We start from the raw sequence: 20,385 nt of genomic DNA, 5'->3' as shown, positions 1-20,385 counted from the left end.
TTAGTTTGTGCTGTATTGGAGTGGCTAGAGGGGAAGTACATGAAACTGTTGAACTGTATTCCAGTAGCCTTGATTCTTGAAGAAGACTGTATAGCTTCTACAATGTGACTGTATGATTGTGAAAACTATATAACTGTATAGCTTTTATAGTGTGACTGATTGTGAAAACCTTGTGTCTGATGCTCCTTTTATCCAAGGGATTGATAGATGAGTAAAACAAAAGAAGGGTAAAAGTAAATAAATAATTGGGGGAGATAAAAGGTAAAAACTGGGTAAATTGAAATGCTGTGGGTCAATGAGAGGGAAGGATAAGGGTATGGGATGTATGAGTTCTTTTTTTCCTTTTTATTTCTTTTTCTGGAGTAATGCAAATGTTCTAAAAAAGATCACAATGAAGAATATACGCATATGTGATGATATTGTGAGTCATTGATTGTATACTATGGTTGGACTGTAGACATTTCTCAATAAAATATTTTAAAAATTGGCTTTAAAAAACTCTTTCATAAAATTTGTGCAATAATTTATATTCTCCCGTCCTTACCACATAATTGCATAGTTATTGTATTAGTTTGCTAAATCTGCCAGAATGCAATATACCAGAAATGGAACAGCTTTTAAAAAGGGAATTAATTATGTTACAAGTTTACAGTTCTCTGGCCATGAAAATGGCCAAATTAAGGGCACCAACAAGAGGTTATCTTCACTCAAGAAAAGCTGAGGCCATATGGAACACCTGTCAGCTGGGAAAGCACATGGCTGGTGTCTGCTGATCCTTATTCCTGGTTCCATTGCTTCCAACCTCTGGTACCAGTAGTTTCTTCTTTAAACATCAGTGGGCCTTTGCTTAGCACCCCTGGGACACAACTCTGGGTTCTGGCTTGCTTAGCATCTCATGGGAAGGCACATGGCGACATCTGCTAGTCTCTGCCTGTGTCTAGGTATCTACTTTTTCTGTTGGCCCTCCAAGCATCTCCAAACATTCGTGTCCCTGTCAGCTCTGAAGCAATTGTTCACCAAGCATTTGCATCTGCTCTGAACTCACTCCAAGATGTTTACCCTTTAAAGGACTCTTGTAAACTAATCAAGACATATCTTGAATGGGTGGAATCACATCTCCATCAAAAGGTCACACCCACAATTGGGCATATCTCTGTGAAGATTATCTCATCTAGTTTCCATGCTGCACTATTGAATCAGAATTTTAAAAAGTTGAAAAAAATAAAATAAAAGAAACAGCTGCCCCTACAAGTTTGTATGTAACCATGAATTTTATGTAACTCCTAAACTCATAAACCATTTGCATCAATGTATATGGTAGCAGCAAAAACTATGCTATATTTAATAATTCTAAATAAGCATTTTAGTAATCTGTTAAGTGCTGAATTCGTGCACTGCTAAGATGCAGCTTGTAGTATGGCCTACTCTTTCTTCTTGGCAGAAAGCAGAGCTAGTTGTCATGCCAATAACCAATTCTTTCAGAGTTTGTGGCCTAACCCTATATGGGAAGAAAATAAAAAGAGTGTAGAAATAATCAGCCTTCTTGAAATAATCTGAAATATTACTACAATTCCTAGGTATATAGATTTTCTACTGTGATTCAAAACCTTTATAAACCTTACTTAAATTAGAGACTATTTTCTAGTCTTATGATGGTGCAAAAGAATGGTTAATAATATTGTTGTCATCAAATATCTTTTGTATTGATCAACTATTGTGCCAATGATTAAAATCTATGGATAAAAATATTCAACAATTGTCTAATTAATAAAATATGAGGAAAATATTGACAGGATAAATTCATGCTTTAACCAACCAAGTCCATAAATTTATGAGTTTCAGAAATTCCTTCTTTTTAATAGGAACAAAAGAGACAGTGCTATAATTCCTCACTGAATATTAAAGGTTCAATATTCTCTGCAACTGCATTCTGCCATTTTTGTAACAATAGAAATATAACTTGTTTATTCATGTTGAGTAAGTAACATCAATTTCACTGTAGCCTCATTTGGTTTCTTATAAAATAGGTCTGGATGGCTTTGATTAGTCACCACAGTTATTCAAAGATGGCCCAAAAGCCATCTGTGAAGGTGACTAAATATAATTCACAACCAATAAGCACCGCTGGTACATCAACAGTATAGAAAGTGATGTATAGAATAAAATAGAAGTATTAGATAAGGTCTTAAATTCACAACATGGAAAGAGTAAACTTAACTAACATGACAGAACTGTGGAACACCTTAGAACATGGTGTATGGTTAAGTTATAAACCATAACATAGACCACAAATAGTGTACAGATTCTAAGAAGGGAAAGGTCATTTTGGGCTGAAATAGGATATATTTTATGAAGGAGGGCAGAACTAGCACTGGATTGTGAATGCTGTTTAGAATTCAGTTTGATAGAGGATAAAAAGGGATAGTTAATTTGATTACTCAACACTGCTTTGATCAGATGTACTGTAGAAATTTAGATATGGTTAAGGAACAATTTTTGTTATATAATAAATTATGTATTATATTTTGCCAAATATATGCCCCCCCATAAATAATCATTCAAAAAATCATCAGGTCCTATATGCGAGTCCTTGCAAAGCTTTTCAGTATAGGAACTGTTTCAATTATTTATTTTAGAAGTACAGTACAGTTTGAGAAAGACACAGTATCTTGAAATGACTTTAACCAATGCTGCTTCTCAGTGGTCCCCCTTTAAAATCAGTAAAAAAAAGTACCAAAAAATAGGCTCAAAATCAGCAATTATTTCTGGATGTACGATGCCACATTTATAAGTGTTACATAATTGAAAATAGTAACTGTGGAAATTATGAACAAAAACCTTCAAGTCTGATTTCTTCATAAAGTCTTAACGTTATACAAAAGATTCTTTTGTAGCTTGAGACAGCTTCCAGTGAAGGTATCATATACCAAATCGAAAATAGTTTTATCTCTAACTACTTAAATGAAATGAAAATATACATTCTGAGAAAATGTGTTGGATGTCTCAAAAATTTTATTTTAGCAATGATAAGGGCACTGACAGCAAAGCACAACATTGTGAATTTATTAATATCATTTGAATTGTATACTTGAAAGTGGTTAAAATTGTAAATGTTACCTCAATAAAAAATTTTAAAATATGAATGTTTGAATAAAATTCAAATTAATAAAATTCAAATATCAACATGGAAATCAGTGGGACTTACCAATCAATATTTTACTCTAACCAAATTAGTAAATCTTGAGTAAATATTTGTTTAATTCAAATGGGACATATTAATTTTTTAAAAATGGCTCTTCTCATTGGGAAAATTTGGACTTAGTATCTCTCTCTATGAGAGTTTATGTGATATTCTATAGTCAGCCTCAGTAAATGTCACTTATTCACTGCCAGTATGAAACCAAGACTATGGGATAATGAGTTTTCATTTTTAATTCCAGTATCTTTAATTAATGACTGTATCATTATTCCCAAAACATTCATTGCACCAAACATAATTCTACATTTTTTTGTCCATGCAGCCTCAATTCTTCTGAGCATAATTTAAGAAGACCTAGACATAGTTAGAATTATGTCTATAAACAAAATATTTTATCAGAGCCAGTGATTTCTCACATTAAAAGATAGGTTGATTTCAGACCCTCAAAGTTATGGAATAGACAAGACATTCCTTTGGGGAAGAGCATTAAGAATCAATTTCAGGAGAGTCAAATTTATAATTTTATATTGCCATGATGTGGATTTTATTTAGAGCAGTTTAAACTTATTTTTCTTTGGTACTTAACATAGTCCATGGATATAACCATTATATATACATATTTTACCTTTTGACATTGACTTTGGAAGATGTGGTGGTTTGGAAATGCATATGCCCCAGAAAAATCATGTTCTTAAAGTTAATCCATTCCTGTAGGTGTAAACCTGTAACCTTTTGATGAGGTTACTTCAGTTAAGGCATGGCCCAGGGTGGGTCTTAATATTCTTACTGGAGTCCTTTATAAACAGGATTAATACAGAGGCACAGAGAGAAAGACATGGAGGCAAGCAGCTGAAAGCAATGACACCTAGAAGAGAAGGGAGACTCCAGCAGATGCTGCCATGTACCTTAACATGTAAAGGAACCAAGGATTGCTGGCAGCCGGTCTTTGGGAAGAAAGCATCACCTTGATGATGGTTTGAATTGGTCATTTTCCCAGTCTCAACTATAGGTGAATAAATTCCTATTGTTTGTGAATAAATTCCAATCCATTTCATAGTATCTGTTTTAAGCAGTCTAGGAAACTAAAATAAATTTTGGTCCTGGGAGTGGGGTGCTGCTATTGCAAATATCAAAAATGTAGAAACAGTTTTGGAATTGGGTAATGGATAGAGCCTGGAAGAATTCTTTGTAAGCTGCTTTATAGAAAAGGCCTAGATTGCTTTAAAGTCTGTTGTAGAAATATGGACATCAAAGGTACTTCTGACTTTTTTTTCTAAACAGAAAAAATGAATGTGTTATTGGAAAGTGGAAGAAAAGCAATTCTTGTTTTAAAGTGGCAAAGAATCTGTAAAAATTGAGTTCTGATGTCAGATAGAAGGCAGAATTTGAGAGTAATGAAGTTGGATATTTAAGTGAGGAGATTTCAAAGTTATTTGTGGAAAATGCAGCCTTGTTTCTCCTTGCAGCTTATGGTAAAATGTGAGACAAAAGGAATAAGCCTTTTGAACTCCTGGACACAAAGAAAGCAGAAATTGATGGTTTGGAAAATTCTGAGCATCTGGAAAGCAAGTCCCCAGAGAATAGTGCTCCATGTGAAGTTTTACTTGAACATGGAATTAGTCAGCCATTTCAGTGCAAGTCAGGATTGGAAATTTAGGTATCCAGAAAGGATTTGTGGAAAGTCCTTTTGTCAGATGGTTTGGACTCCTATATACTACATGCAAAATCAGCAAGTTTTTTTCTGAGATCTATATGAATGAACTTCTGCCAGTTTGGACTATAAAGGAGAGAAAAGGGACAGATTGAAATAAAAATCACATTTTAGAACCATAGAAGCTGAAATTTGGGCTGAAGACATCTTCTCGGGTCAATACAGCAAGTTCACCCACGTGTGTGGAAAGTGTGAGTAAAACCCTGGCACTTGGAGAAGTCTGGCCTTCTACCCATTGTTCCAGGACAGTGTTGTCATCCCAGTCTTCAGAGAGGGTGGAGCATATTCCCTGGGGATTGTGGAGGATCTGGTAATCAGCCCAGTGTTCTCAGAAGTTTGAGCCTTCACCCCAGGGTTCAGGGGGAGCATGGCATTGAGCAACCACTTGGAAAGGGTGGAGCTACCTACCATTCCATCAGGCCTGGAGGACAAAACATCATTTCATAGATGACTCTCAGATCTTGGAATATAATGGAGTATGCCCTGCAGGGTTTCAGAATTGTTTGGGACCCATGATCCCTATTTTTCCTTCCAATTTCTTCCTGTGGGAATGGAAATGTTTATATTATGCCTGTCCTTCCTTTTATATTGGAAGCAGATAACTTGTTCTCTAGGTTTCACAGGTCCATAGCCTGAAGGGAATTGTAGCCTGGGATAAACTACACCTACAACTAATTTTGATAAGACTTTGTATGAGTATTGTTACTGAAATGACTTAAGTCTTTGGAGATAGTGTAATGGAATTAACATATTTTTTTATATACAAAGAACATGTCTTTTTGGGGCCCAGAAGGTGGGGTGTGGTGGCTTGGAACTGTACATGCATCAGGAAAACCATGCTTTAAAAGCTAATTCATTCATGTGGGGTAAACCTGTTCTCAGTTGGACCTTTTGATGAGGTTAAGGTGTGGCTCTGGATGGATCTTAATCCTTTTACTGGAATCCTTTATAGATGAGATGAATACAAAGGGAAAAAAGGCCATGGAAGCAAGAAGTTGAAAGGAAGGAAATCCAGAAGAAAAAGGAGATGCCAGCAGGTACCACAGTGTGCCTTGCCATGTGGTAGAGGACCCAAAGATCACTAGCAGCCAGTATTTGGGAAGAAAGTATTATACTGTGATGATGACTTGATTTTGATACTTTCCTGGCATCAACTGTAAGCAAAAAAATTCCCATTGTTTCAGCCAACCCGTTTCATGGTATCTGCTTTATGCATCCTAGGAAACTAAAAAAGAAGATAGCATATTCTATAATTATTTTAACTTATTACCCTATTCAGTATATCTGAAACAATTTAAAAATAACTTTAAGCTCTAAAGTACCCACAAAAGAATTTTCAATAAATAATTGAAATTTATTATTTCAATAATAACTATCTAGAGGAAAAAATAAGACATCTTTCCTTTTGCCACTTGGATTATTTAAATTCTTAGAGCAGTGAGAAAGCTACCTCTGAAAACATTCCAACTGCTTCATCTGACATATTATGAACAAATCTCCAACCCTCTAGCTCAAATCTATTTTATGCTCCTGTTCCACATAGCCATCTTATAATCCTCTGTTCAGAATTAGAGAACAGGGTGTAAATGCAGTTTTGGGGCAAATTAATGATACAAAAGGTGTGTGCAAACAGATAGCCAAGTTTATAATCCAAGCTGCTGCCTGATCTGTGAAGATTTTGGCAAGCAAGGGTTAAGATTCTCAGAAACTCAGAAAAATATTTTCATGGTTGATTTACCACATACTCCTTTTCAAATCTCACTTAGTTTTGAAAAGCCTTATCCCTGGTTTCCTACTGTGGTCCTAGAACTGATTCAGGACTTTAAAGGGGGTTCAATCTGTTTCAGGTATTTGAGTTCAATGTATTGCCTCTTGTATTCATGGACTAAGAAAATTTGAACTGTTAGACATGCTATCAAACACAGGACTTATGCCCCAAAGGATACAAATGGATTCTACATGAGCTTAATGGCCAGTGTATAACTATGGACAATTCCATTCTCATCAAAACTTTTAGTAAAAATAATCAAACATATTTCTACAGTGCTTTTGCATTTTCCAAGCACTTACCACATACATTATCCTGACTAATCCACACAAAAATCCCTGAGGAAACTACTGTATTCAAACTATTTAACCACTGAGTACAGCAAGGACAGAAGAAGAACATGCCAGATAACTGAAGAGAGAGTGGGCATGTGTGCAAGTGCGAAGCTGAAGGGATTAGATTGTGTGTTGGGGGAGGGTCCTGCCAGGTGAGGGGATTTGGACCTAACCTGACAGCAGTGGAGAAACAATTAAGGATATTGAGAAGAGGGGTAATGTGAGGTTACTTATATCATAAGGAAATCACTCGGAGCAATTTATGTAAATAATCTCAATTTTTTATGAACAAATCAACTATTACAGGTGAGAAAAGAAATGTCTGCTTTATTTTTAATTTCTTGAATGTTAATTATTTTTTCACAAGCTCATTGACATTCTAAGAGTAATTTCTTGATTTGCCCTTTGTAGAAAAGCTTGATGAACTTTCTTGAAATTAACTGCTGATTATCTAATTTCATAAGGAAGTGTTGCTATTAAAGATATTACTGAAATATATTTAGTGAATGTAAGTTTTCAGTTATGTAAAGTAAACATTTTAGAAAACTTACTCTGTTCTTTCGTCAATGTATAACCTGACATCTGACCTTCACCACTCTCCTAAAAATTTTCTGGTCAGCACCACAATAACTTTCTTGTTTCCAAAGCCAATGAGTGCTTTCCTGTCATCACCTTAGTTTCTTAGCAAATCTGGCAATTTTCTCTATTTGCTTCTTGAAACCCTTTTATTAAAATGTTTGTAGATTCACAGGATTAGCTCAAGAAACTGGTAACAATGGTTGATTCTGCAGAGTGAAATTGAGTGGCTGGGAAACAGGGGAGGCAGGGAGAGTTACTTTGCACTGTAACATGTATATATATCAACTATTCAAAGAAATCATATTGTTTTATGAAAAGGGAAAAGGCAATTAAGATGTAATTTCTTGAGATGAGATGGTTTTAATTCTATACTGTATATATTTTAGTCATTGTATTGAAGGAATGGAATATAAAACCAATTCTAAAATTTAATATCTCTCTCACCATTTGTTTCATGATTCTGCAACTGACATGCTTATAATAATTTACATCTCTGTATTCCAAATGAAATTCTTTGTTCAGAGTTGCTCATCTTTCTCTGAACATTAGATTTTGTCTTACAAGACAAGAATTCATAAGATATGTAGTCCAACATCAGTTTGGTGACTCCATGATGCTATCAGAGACCCAACTCTTCCTATCTTTCTACTCAAATATCTTTAACTGGAAATTTTTTTGCTCTTATGTTTGTTGCCTCATAGACACAAGATGGTTGCCCCATTTCCAGACATTGTGTATGCAGGAAGGGAGAAGAACAAATCATAAAACACATTCTAGCCAAGTTGGTCCCTTTTTAAAAATTTTACGAGAAACATTGTTGAATAAATTCCATTTACTTCTCATTTGTTAACTGTGCCATGTGGCCTTTTCTTGATACAAAATGACTGGAAAACTGAATATTTTTCTCTGGGCATGTTTCTATTTCCTGAACATCCCCCTCCCTCCCCACCACCTAAGAGAGGGTCTATTATTAAGGAAAAAGAGATAAAAGTTGTGATAAATATAGGGCACAGATGATATGTTATTATTCAATTAATTTATTTATTCACTAGATTTGCATTAAGCAACTACTATGTAAGAATATATTTTTAGGATACACTAGATAGGACAGGAAACAAAACAAAAAGCTTTGCTTTCTAGGACCTTACATACAAAAACATTGAATTGTTTTTGTAGGTAAAAAATAGTTGAATGTACCAATTTCAAATGGCTCAATATGCCAATATTATCTAAGCATTTTACTTACTATGAATACATAATTATTTGAAGGAGATGCTTCTCTATAGCAGAGGTTTGTAGGCATTTTAATTTATCAGGTAGACTATTTGATGGTGTAGTTGAGATACTCTCAAACTAGTTCAAGTAAGATTTATTATAAGGAAACATTAGTAAAAGACATCTATAAAGAGCCCACATTCATAATTAGACAAAGCCTCATGAGGACTAGTGCTGGAAGATGATATTGAATTCAAGGTGGTCCAGGGAATTCAAAAGCAATAGTTTGTCTTCATTCCAATATTCTGCTAAACTCAAATCAAGCAGAAGGAAGGGAAAAAAAAGATTAGAGCAGTGATAAATGAAATAGAGAATAGAAAAATAATAGAGAAAATCAATGAAACCAAAAGTTGGTTCTTTGAAAGAAACATTAATAAAATTGGCAAATTTTTAAGTAGACTGACTGAGAAATGAAAGAGATGGTTTGGTTTACACACCTCAGTTCTTATCTTATTTAGCATCTGGTTGGCAATGACTTCTTTTACCATAGCTTCTCTGATCTGAATAGATACCCTTTATCAGGTTCAAGAAGTTTTCTTATAATCTTATTTTGTTGAGTGTTTTTATCAGGCAAGGGTACTGGATTCTGGCAAAAGTTTTTTTCTTTTTTTCATCTATTGTAATAATCATTTTTTTTTTTTTCCTGTGCTCTATTAAAATAGTGTTTAGTTTCTTTGGCTACTCAAGCAAATAGCACGCAATGGGAATTTATAGGTGCACAATTTTGAGACTGGGTTAAGTTCAAGTGAATGCATTATAAAGGCAATACTTTCTCCCCAAGGACTATAGGGTTCTGGGGCTGGCTGCTAGTGTTGGTCCTCAGTTTTTCTACATTATGGCAATGCACATGGTCGCCTCTCCTGGCCTCTCTCTCGTCTTCTGGGTTCTGTTGATGTTCAGCTTCTGGCTGGTCCCTCCGTGGCTTTCTGTCTTGCTATTCCACTTATAAAAGGACTCCAGTAATAGGATTAACACGTATTCTGACTGAAGTGGGCCACACCCGATCAAAAGTCTTACTTAAAAATGGGCTCTCACCCATGGGAATTGGTTAAGTATAAGGACGTGTTTTCTCTGGGATATATTACTTCCAACCTCACATATAGTCTATTACATTGATTGATCTTTACATGTTGAATCACACTTTAATTTAAATTGGGATAAATCCCACTTGGTCATGGTATATAAACTTTTCCTTATGCTGCTGGATTCAGTTTTCTAGTATTTTGTCAAGGATTTTTGCATCTATATTCATAAGAGATATTGGTCTGTAGTTTTTCTTTTCTTGAAATATTTTTGTCTCACTTTGGTATCACAGTAACATAGTCTTAAAGAATGAGTTAGGAAGTGTTTCTTCTATTTTGTAGAAAAATTTGAGGGTTTTTATTAATTATTCTTTAAATGTTTTGTAGAGTTCAGCAGTGAACTCATCTGGTCCTGGGCTTTTCTTTGTTGGAAGCTCTTTGATTACTGACCCTATCTCTTTATTTATTATTGGTCTATTCAGATTTTCTGTTTCTTCTTGAGTCAGATTTGGCAGTTTATATAGTTATAGAAATTTGTCCATTTCATCTAGATAATCTAATTTGTTGACATAAATCATTCATAGTATTCTCCTATAATCCTTTTTATTTCTGTAAAGTTGGTTGTGATGTCACCACTTTTATTTTTGATTTTAATAATTTGAGTCATCTCTTTCATTTCTCAGCTAGTCTACTTAAAAATTTGCCAATTTTATTAATGTTTCTTTCAAAGACTAACTTTTGGTTTCATTGATTTTCTCTATTATTTTTCTATTCTCTATTTCATTTATCACTGCTCTTATCTTTTTTTCCCTTCCTTCTGCTTGATGTGAGTTTAGGTTGTTCTTTTTCAAATTTCTTAAGGTGGAAGTTTAGGCCATTGATTTGAGATCTTCATTCTTTTTTTCTTTTTAATGTGGGTATTTACAGTTATACATTTCACTCTAAGCACTGCATTCACAGCATGCTGTAAGTTTTGATATGTAATGTTTTTAATATTCATCTCAAAATGTTTTCTAATTTCCCCTGTGATTTCTTTTTTGACAGACTGGCTATTTAGAAATGTGTTGTTCAATTTCTACATACTTGTGAATATTCCAAATTTCCTTCAGTGTTACTGTTTCTGATTTCATTCCATTGTGATCAAAGAATATACTTTCTATTATTTTGACTTTTTAAAAATTTTTGAGACTGTTTAATAATATTTGATGGTAAGATCATAGGTTAATTATGATATTTTTGTTTGAGATAAAATTTTACCCCAAGCCATATTCCTACATATGGGTTTACTTTCTTTCCTTTTCTGATCTCTCAGAAACATTTTTGATATGTGCACACATTTCTCAGGAGTTGAATATTTTACTTAAAGAAAAGTTGTAAAGAAATCATTAAAGGAACCACCTCACAATCATGGGATAGAATTTCTATATATTTAAAATATCAATTTTGTGTCTTGTATGCATTACTGAAATTCTATGGCATTGTCCCTTCTTAAGATTTTACTAGGATTAGAGTGCTACAAATCCCACTCTGTGAAGGGGCTAATGCCCATGCAAGAACTGTGATGATCAGTAATTCTATGCCTTCTTGCTCTATAAGGCCAGACTAGGAAAAGTCTATTCCATGGATATTGTCAAATTTTAAGAGTAAGCCAGATTCTAGTCAAGAAAAGCCTTTTGAAACCAATTCATGAGGAGAATATCACTGATACAATGTAACTTAAAACTTACCTTTATATAATAAGTTTTTTTTTGTAAAAACACATCTGTAGCTTTAATTCTAAATCATCTGACGTTTTAAAAAATAACTTAAAGACATACATTGTGGAAATTAAATAGTTCAGGAGACTTTATGATAAAAAATTCTTCTCCTCATCTTCATTCCCACCACCCAAGGAAATATTTTATTTTCAAAAATACTTTATTCTTTTAAATTTAGAATGATTACTTTCATGACTCCAAGTAACATGCCAATACTTTTATTTTTTTATTCTTGTGTCAACTTTAGAAAATGTCTGATTTCCCATCTATAAAAAATAAAACCTGTATATCACTTATACTACATTTTCACCCTCCCTCTCTTCTGCTTAGTGTTTGAGGGTTAGCTTATTTTTAGTTCTATCGGTTAGCTTTGCTAACTTTTAGTCACATATTTCTACTTATTGTTCATCTATTGTGGCCAAAATCTTGACTCCCTACTCTATAAGAGAGAATATGAATGCAGTGTACCTGTCCTTGCTTCTGTTTCCCCTCTCCTCTTTTAAATTCTTCTTTCTAGCAGTTACAATACATCTTGAAAGTATTTAACATTTATATTATGTTCTGGTCTCACAACTGGGATTTTCATAGCTTTGTTTACTGGCTGACTCAAAAACTTGAAAACCTAAAATAGGCATTTTCATGATTATGACTATGTAAATAGTACTCACCAGCCTTAGCACTATTGATTGTATTTCTAACAAGGTTAAATAGATTCTCTTTTCTTATATTTAGCCACATGCTTAAATTTTACCACATGCTTAAGAATCATAGTTTCATTTGCTTTGTGTTTGAACCAGAACTTTATTGCAAACTTTTACTCTGTTCCATACTAAGAAATTCCTAATTGTCTATTTTCTAACTTTTTTTAATAAAAAATTTTCTCTCTTGTAAATTATACAAATTATACTATTTAATTATATTACTATACCATCTATTATACTTTATTTTTTCTGGGAGAACACTTCCTGAGTAATTTACCCTCTTGAACCAATCTGAATCAGTGGTCCAGCTATGCCTGCTACACAGCTGTCTTCTTAGGACTAGTCTATACTGTTTTCCTGAACTGGATTCCTGGCTTCCTCCTCCTCCTTCTTCCTCCTCCTCCTCCTCTTTATCTTCCTTTCCTTATTCCTACTTTTCTTTTTCTTCCTTTCTGTTAGAAAGGAATTTTGATTTACCCTCTAAATTGATAACTAGATTTGAGTTTTAGGATAATACTTTGTTTTTAAAAAAGTAAATATGGTGTTAAACATTGGCTGAGGTGTAATTCCTTATTTTGAATTTTAGAGAAATATCTGTGGCAGCCTTTGCCAGGCAATACTATTTGGGAATGTGACTTTCTGAGTCTTCATTACTTTTCCTTCATTAAAAAATTTGTTACTCATTTCACTTAATTATATAGCTATAAAACAGATCATCAGTAAAGAATTAATGAAACTTCTTAAAAGTTATCATGAATTGAACTTCTTCTGTTTGCAAGTGTTAATTATTTTGCTCAAGAAAGTATATATAGTTTCTTTCCTCCTTTCCATAAACCCTGAAACTAGGTATTATCTCTGTTTTATATGTAAGGAAACTGAAGGTTAAATAACTTAACCAAGGACAAATGCCTAATAGGTGGCAAAGTTATGATTAAACCCATGTCTCACATGCTCTGTCTTATAGGCAAAACTGCTTCCCTCCATTCGGCTTTTGCTGGGAAAGGGTAACAAAGATGGAAGGCTATTAACTTGGCCTATCACAATGTACAGAAACATCAAAGCATGTTGAGAAATTGCTAACTATTTTACTTATTCTCTAAACTTATAGCTCTTAGAGTTATTTAAGTTTTACTTAGCAACATGGATGACTGAAGTAGTCATAAAAGACACAAATAGATGGTTTAATTTAAAAAAGAACACAAATCTGATTTGGAATATTTTAATCTGAATAAGAAATAAACAAGAACTTTGCATACAATCACCACATGAAAATTGTCATGTCATAGTTTTCATATTCAGATTTAGATCTTCACATTAAATGACCAGATAATAATGTAAAGGGTATTCAGTTTCTTAAATAATAATGGTAAAAATTGATAAGGAATGTTACACTGTGCTTAGTACCCATGTGCTAAATATAAGATAATTTCAATGTGGATTTTCTTGAGACCAGTGACTGTGAATATGAAGTAAGTATATGTACTGGCTCTACATGTGGAAGAATGCTAAAAAAAAAAAAAGATTGTTGATTGTTGAATGTATAGAAATGTAGTTTATGTTATTCATGTATCAGCCTCAGAAATATTGTTCCTTAGGACAAAGTTGTAGGTAATAATGAAGTGAAAGAAAGGAATCTGTGCTTATCGATATTGTGTTTTAGCTTGAAAAGATTAAGCCCAACATTAGGCTACCATATGGAGTTTCTTGAAAAGTAGCATAGTCTCATGATTTTTCACATTGTCTCCCTAGCAGGTATCACCACAGTCAATATTAACTTATTTCCTTAAGTCATCATCAAGCCAATTTCCCATTCATTATGACCTGCTCCAAAGTTGCTATGACAACAGCATCACACTTATAATAAAACGACTGGTTAAAGCTAAGCCTATAAGCAGTATGAAGCACTTGTAGAAATACAGTTATCTATTTAATTTTGAAAGCTTCCAGCTGTTTCCATAATTTGAATGAAACTTATTGAAATCCAGATTGCTCACAGGATTGAATTTGTGAACCAAGAATATACATATCCTATAAATATGGTGTAGAAGCTAATAATATACTCCCAGATGCTCAGTATTCAGATTACTTATTGTAATTTAGAATTCAGTATTTTCATGGCACAAGTTATGGTATATATTCACTGTGGTGAATAAAGGAGAAAAGGAAAAAAATAAATGGTAACACCTTAAAACTCTCAAAAAAGTTGATCAGGTTTTCCAAAGAGAAATTCATCCTATTTAAAGCTTTCTGCCAATAATATGTTATGAGACGCTCTCTTTTCATCTCTACATATCCACCTTTTAAATTTAAGTAGCATAAAGGTTAATTCCTGAAAACCCAATTACTGAATTAACAACACATTTATTTACTCAAGTAAATTTTGAAGTTTTCCTAATATGAAGATAGAATGATAAGTAAGTTATTTTTCTATCATCTAAGAGTTTTCAATTCAGTTAATTTATCTTCCCCAGTTTGTGAAATAAAGCAGAAATGTAGAAAAGAGAGAAGGGATTGTGGCAAAGACCAAGAATCTTATGATTTATCAGTATGCTGGTTTGAAAGGATGTTTGTACCCTAGAAAAGTCATGTTTTGATCAAAATCCCATTTCATAAAGGTTGAATAATCCCTATTCAATACTGTATGTTTGAAACTGTAATCAGATCATCTCTCTGGAGATGTGATTTAATCAAGAGTGGTTGTTAAACTGGATTAGGTGATGACATGTCTCCAACCATTTGGATGGGTCTTGATAAGTTTCTGGAGTTCTATAAAAGAGGAAACATTTTGGAGAATGACGGAGATTCGGAGAGAGCAGAGAATACTGCAGCACCACGAAGCAGAGAGTCCACGAGCCAGCGACCTTTAGAGATGAAGGAAAACACCTTCTGGGGAGCTTCATGAAATCAGAAGCCAGGAGAGAAAGCTAGCAGATGTTCACCATGTGCCCTTTCAGCTGAGAGAGAAGCCCTGACTGTGTTCGCCATGTGCCTTCTCACTAGAGAGAAACCCTGAACTTTATCGGGCTTCTTGAACCAAGGTATCTTTCCCTGGATGCCTTTGATTGGACATTTCTATAGACTTGTTGCAATTGGGACATTTTCTTGGCCTTAGAACTGTAAACTAGCAACTTAAAAGCCATTCCGTTTCTGGCTTATTGCATTCTGGTAGCTAGCAAACTAGAACAATCAGACTTAGATTAAGGGAAGTTATCAAGTTCCACAATGGTTAAACGATTCATCTCTGAGGGCCATACAATTGTTACTTGAAACTTTATAACACCATTTTGTACTGGAGAAGGTTTAGAACTGCCATCACAGAAATTGTACAGGTGAGAATGTGCTTCAAGTTCCATAGGCAATAGAGAAAAAAATACCTTCTTAATAGTGATCTTGTTTGCTTATAAATGGCACAAACTAGTTGTATCAACACTATCTACTTATATTCATTTCACTGTAATGATCACGTCGGTGTCTATCAGAAATACAGAAAGTCTCCAAGATGAAATCTTTCCTATTTCACTTAAGGATTAAAAATGGTGCCTTCAGCACATTTGTTATTCAAAGTACCTAAGGATATTCATTTCATTTTCCTCTCTTCAATAATCAACAATACATAATGTGAACAGTTCCAAATTTTGGGGATTAGAATAAAAGTGCCAAACTCTTATGATCAGATGTTACGAAGGCAATAATGCTTTATTTCAACTGAAAACAAATGTGTTTCCCAGATTCCCCTTGGAAACACATCTGTTTTTTTGCCCCTGTGATTACATTGAATCACGAAACCCCACTTCATAACAGCCTACACAGGCAAATTCAACTCCATAAAGCATCGGTAAAGAATGTGGATTCTACCTGAGGATGTTGTCCGTAGATCCTCTAGAGTCTATAGCACAATGCTTACTGAAATGATTGTCTTATGTTTAGCAAATGGGTATGAAGAACAGAATAACCTTCCTTTTAGGGTGTTCCTTTAGTATAAGAAATTGAACATCTTTCAGTGGGCGAAAGGTGTTATGCTGTACCATACTTAGGACTACCTGGCCAAAAATCCCCATTAAACTTTTCCAAACTCCCTCTCTAGGAATTTTTCTCTAGCTAAAATCTATCTCAACCACATGTCTACCCTCTGTTTCCTAGCTCTCTCCATTTTTGCTGCTTCTAGTTATTTCTGAATTTTATATATGCCCTAGCTCTCTCTTCAGCTTCTCCTCCCTTACATTCTCCCACTAATCACCCAGTTCAGCAAGTAAAGCCTCCTATCCAAAGTCAACCAACTTTATAAGGAAGCAGAAAGCAATAATATACAACTATTTTTGTTGTATTTTGAGAGATTATAACTATTTTCTTGGCATATTATCTAGAAAAATGTGAACATAGGTAAAAAATATGAAAATGACATCAATAAAAATATGAAAATTATATCAACTGGAGCTATTTCTAGTCCCATTTTCTGTAATGCATGATAAATTTCAAGTGGTTTTCTCTGTGGAAAACATTTCAAACCAATTTTCTTCATTTGAATAGCAAAACAAAGTATGTTTTACCTTTCTTCCTGTGCTAATATAGAAAGCAGCCACACTCTATTTTTCAAACCAATAAATATAAAATGATTCATCAATTTGTGGGTAACTTGTACCAAGAGCCAATGCATAACTGTAGAAGTCCTGTATACACTCTTTCATTTGTAAGTACTGAAATAAATTCAAACTAGTTTTAGTGAAAATGGAGAATTGATTAGAATGTTAGTAGGATGGTTCATACAGTTGAAGGACAAGCTACTGGAATCTGGGTAACTCTGAGAAAACTCAGTACTTGAAAAAGGAATTGACCCTCAGCGTTCTTCACATTTTGCCTCCCGTTTATGCCACTCCATGATTGAAATGGGGACATGACTGCTAGGAAATTTGGCATCACATTTTTATAGCTTGTGTGGAAAGCCAAAAAAGGAGGCCCGACCCTGCTAATTCCTCTTTTAAAAGACCAGAGATAGTCTCTGGTTTGTCCAACTCACGTAGCAATCAAACCTGAACCAGTCACTCTGCAGTTAAAGGCAAGAATGTAATGCTTGGCCCGGGCACACTTTCACCCATGCAGGAAGGGAAGCAGGGAGCTGTTACAATCTAAGTAGCGGAGGTAGTTGTGCTAGGCAGACAAAACCATAATTAAGAGAGTGATCACACTTATATTTAGGTTATGATCTTATGCTTATTAATGGCTCAAAGTACATTGTTTTAAAATTTTACAGTATAAGGCAAAAGTACTAGTTTGTGGAAAATGTGGAAGATTAACTTTTTAATGTGGTATATATGACTTTTTTACTTTGTATTCCAAACTGAGACAGATTTGTGTATTTTTTTAATAATGCATTTTTAAATTACCATTATCAAATCACGCTATAATTTACCTTCTTTACTCTGTATTTTCTTGTCAAGAGAATCCTGCTTGTGGTAAAATAGATCATATCTTGAAGTACTAAATGTGTAAATCCATCAGTGTCACTGAAGTGTTCATGTATTACTTTAGGAGTACATACTTGCAACAGTATTAGCTGTCATGCAGACAAAATAGCCTATATTCCTGAATTCTGGAATGATTGTCACTGGTATGGATAAATTTGTAGGTGAATTTAGAAAGATGCTTATATACATAAATTTAGATTCATTTGCGAATGATGATGGGAACTCTGGAATCCTATGCTGACACTATTTGCCAGAAGTAGACATGAGGTGTCTCACATTTGGCCTGGGAATGATTTACCCATGAAGAAGGACTTTAGAAATGACTCAAAGTATAAAAGAATAACAGTAAAGAATTAAGCAGAAGTAATTAAACCTTTATCTGAAAATAGTATTCTACTTCAGTCTTTAATACATTATTAGTTAATTAATGTATTAGACTTGCTTACAACTTAATTACACTTAATTGGGACAGAATTTGGAGAATATTTTGCTGCTCTGAGCAAAATATCACCACTTGAAAGGATTATCTTCATATTTTCAAACAAATTAGTATCATTTTAAATAATAGCTACAGTAACTAAAACAATGAGTTAAGGGAGAAAAGGCAAGTAAATAATTTTTAATTTAACATCTATTCTCCATGCACTCTACTAAGTACTTAAATTTCCTGTCTCAACCTCATATGTATCTAATAGGTATATTTTCATTTCCTACTCAAATATATAGGAATGAAGGCTTTAGAGATCAATTTATCAAAGGGACATACTAAGTGGAAGAGCGAATATTAAAAATATATTTGCAAATAATCTATTTATTCAACTAATATTTATTGAGAATCAATTAAGGGCCATGTAGATTCTAATGGCTAGGCATAGAGCAGGAAAAAAGAGACTGAAATCTTTGCCTTTGTGGAGCTTAAGTTAGAATTTCATCAATAGAGCCTTAGTTATGATGTTTGTTTAGTATGGACATATATCAACTGATATGCCATCTCCTTCATCAAATCACTTCCTAGCTTTTTACTAGATTAGTCCCAAACTGAGAAATCCCATGCTCATGTCTTCTGCGCTGATTAATAGAGCTCTTCCATTTCTTTAGCATCTATTTAATTTCTCTCCTGGCTCCCAATAAGAAATGAGAAACAGAACCAGCAAGCACCTATTTGGTCAACCTCACTAATATTCCTGCTGAAGGTCTGATTCTTAATTTAAACCCTCCTAGTTTTGAATGAGTCCTGTTTTATAATTTCACTAAGGTGAGTTGTAAATCCTAATTTTGGCTAAAATTTGAACAAATAATAAGCCCAGTTTGATTCTATGAATTCACCCCAACAGAGCTTATTTAGCATAGTTTTAGAAGAGGCTGATTATTTCTTAAGGTAAACTGCAAGAAGAGGTCCCTTTAATTCTAGTTTATAGTTTTCCTTCAAGTTTAATGAAATCATACAGATGTGACCAAAAACTTCTGAAGGAATTGGGGAAGTAGATAAAATGCAACATGTTGACCAATTCTGCCTTGGGGAGAAGAGAAGTTTTCCCAGTGACAACTCTAAATGAGTGGGTAAGGGTCTGACTCTGGAGGTGGGGTTAAGGGCATTCCAGGCAGAGAGGCTAGTGTGAGCAGAGCTGAAGATGATGAATACTGAGTACAAGAGGAGCTGATCCAATGAACAAGATATAAAAAGGTTAAATTACTTGACAAGAGTCACATAGTCAAGTCATGGCAAAGTGGTGAGTAAAACCAATCTGTTGATTCAAAGTTTAGTGTTTTTTTCCTGCTAACCCATTAATTTTTATGTGATTTTTTTTTTAGTGTTTAAATTATCTAGGAATTTCTAATCCAATAGCAAAAAATAAAGCAATTCCCTTACCACCATTAGTTTCTCCAATTTAATTATAGTGCTGTTAACTAAAGGGATGCTAAAACAGTATATTACTTGGAATTTAATTCATACGGCCACTAAGTTTCTATTAGGTAACTGTGAACCTCTTTAGGGTATTTTCTAATAGACTGTTTAAAACTTACTTAATCAGATACATTTTTAAATGACATTTAAGACCACCACTATGAATGTAAGATGTGATTCTTTCTTATTGGGTATATAGGTTAAATACTATACTCTGGAAACAGATTGTCTGAGTTTGAATTCTGACTCTGACCCTTGCTGCCTGTTTTAGTTTCCTAGGCTGCTTAATGTAGATACCATGAAATGGTTTGGCTTGAGCAGTGGGAATTAATTTGCTTACGGTTAGAGTTGGGGAAAATGTCCAAGCATCATCAAAGTGATGCATTCTTCTTGAAGACTGGTTGATGGCTATCCTTGCCTCATCTGCCGCATAGCAAGGCACATGGTGGTGTCCGCTAATTTCTTCCTTCTCATCTGGGTTTCATGCTTTCAGCTTCTTGCTTCTGTGGCTTTCTCTCTCTCTGCATTCCATTTATGAAGAACTGCAATAAGAGGATTAAGACCCATCCTGAATAAGGTGGGTCACACGTTAACCGAAGTAGCCTCACCAAAAGTCCTACTTCTAATGGGTCCATACCCACAGGAATGAATTAACTTTAAGAGCATGTCT

At 34.1% G+C, this 20,385-nt stretch overlaps 1 long non-coding RNA gene across 4 annotated transcripts in view; it reads right to left on the bottom strand.

The window, feature by feature from the left end:
• Positions 1 to 20,385, bottom strand: part of LOC143691684 (uncharacterized) — a 212,407-nt gene that overhangs the window by 180,144 nt on the left and 11,878 nt on the right. For all 4 annotated transcript variants that reach the window (XR_013179649.1, XR_013179652.1, XR_013179650.1 and 1 more), the window contains exon 3: positions 20,056 to 20,257. This is a non-coding gene — a long non-coding RNA (uncharacterized LOC143691684). The remainder of the gene's footprint in view (positions 1 to 20,055; positions 20,258 to 20,385) is intronic.

Source organism: Tamandua tetradactyla, chromosome 7, assembly GCF_023851605.1.
Source record: "Tamandua tetradactyla isolate mTamTet1 chromosome 7, mTamTet1.pri, whole genome shotgun sequence".
Lineage (NCBI taxonomy): Eukaryota > Metazoa > Chordata > Mammalia > Pilosa > Myrmecophagidae > Tamandua > Tamandua tetradactyla.
Note: the sequence above shows the minus strand (reverse complement) of the source record. Positions and strands in the feature narration are given on the sequence as shown.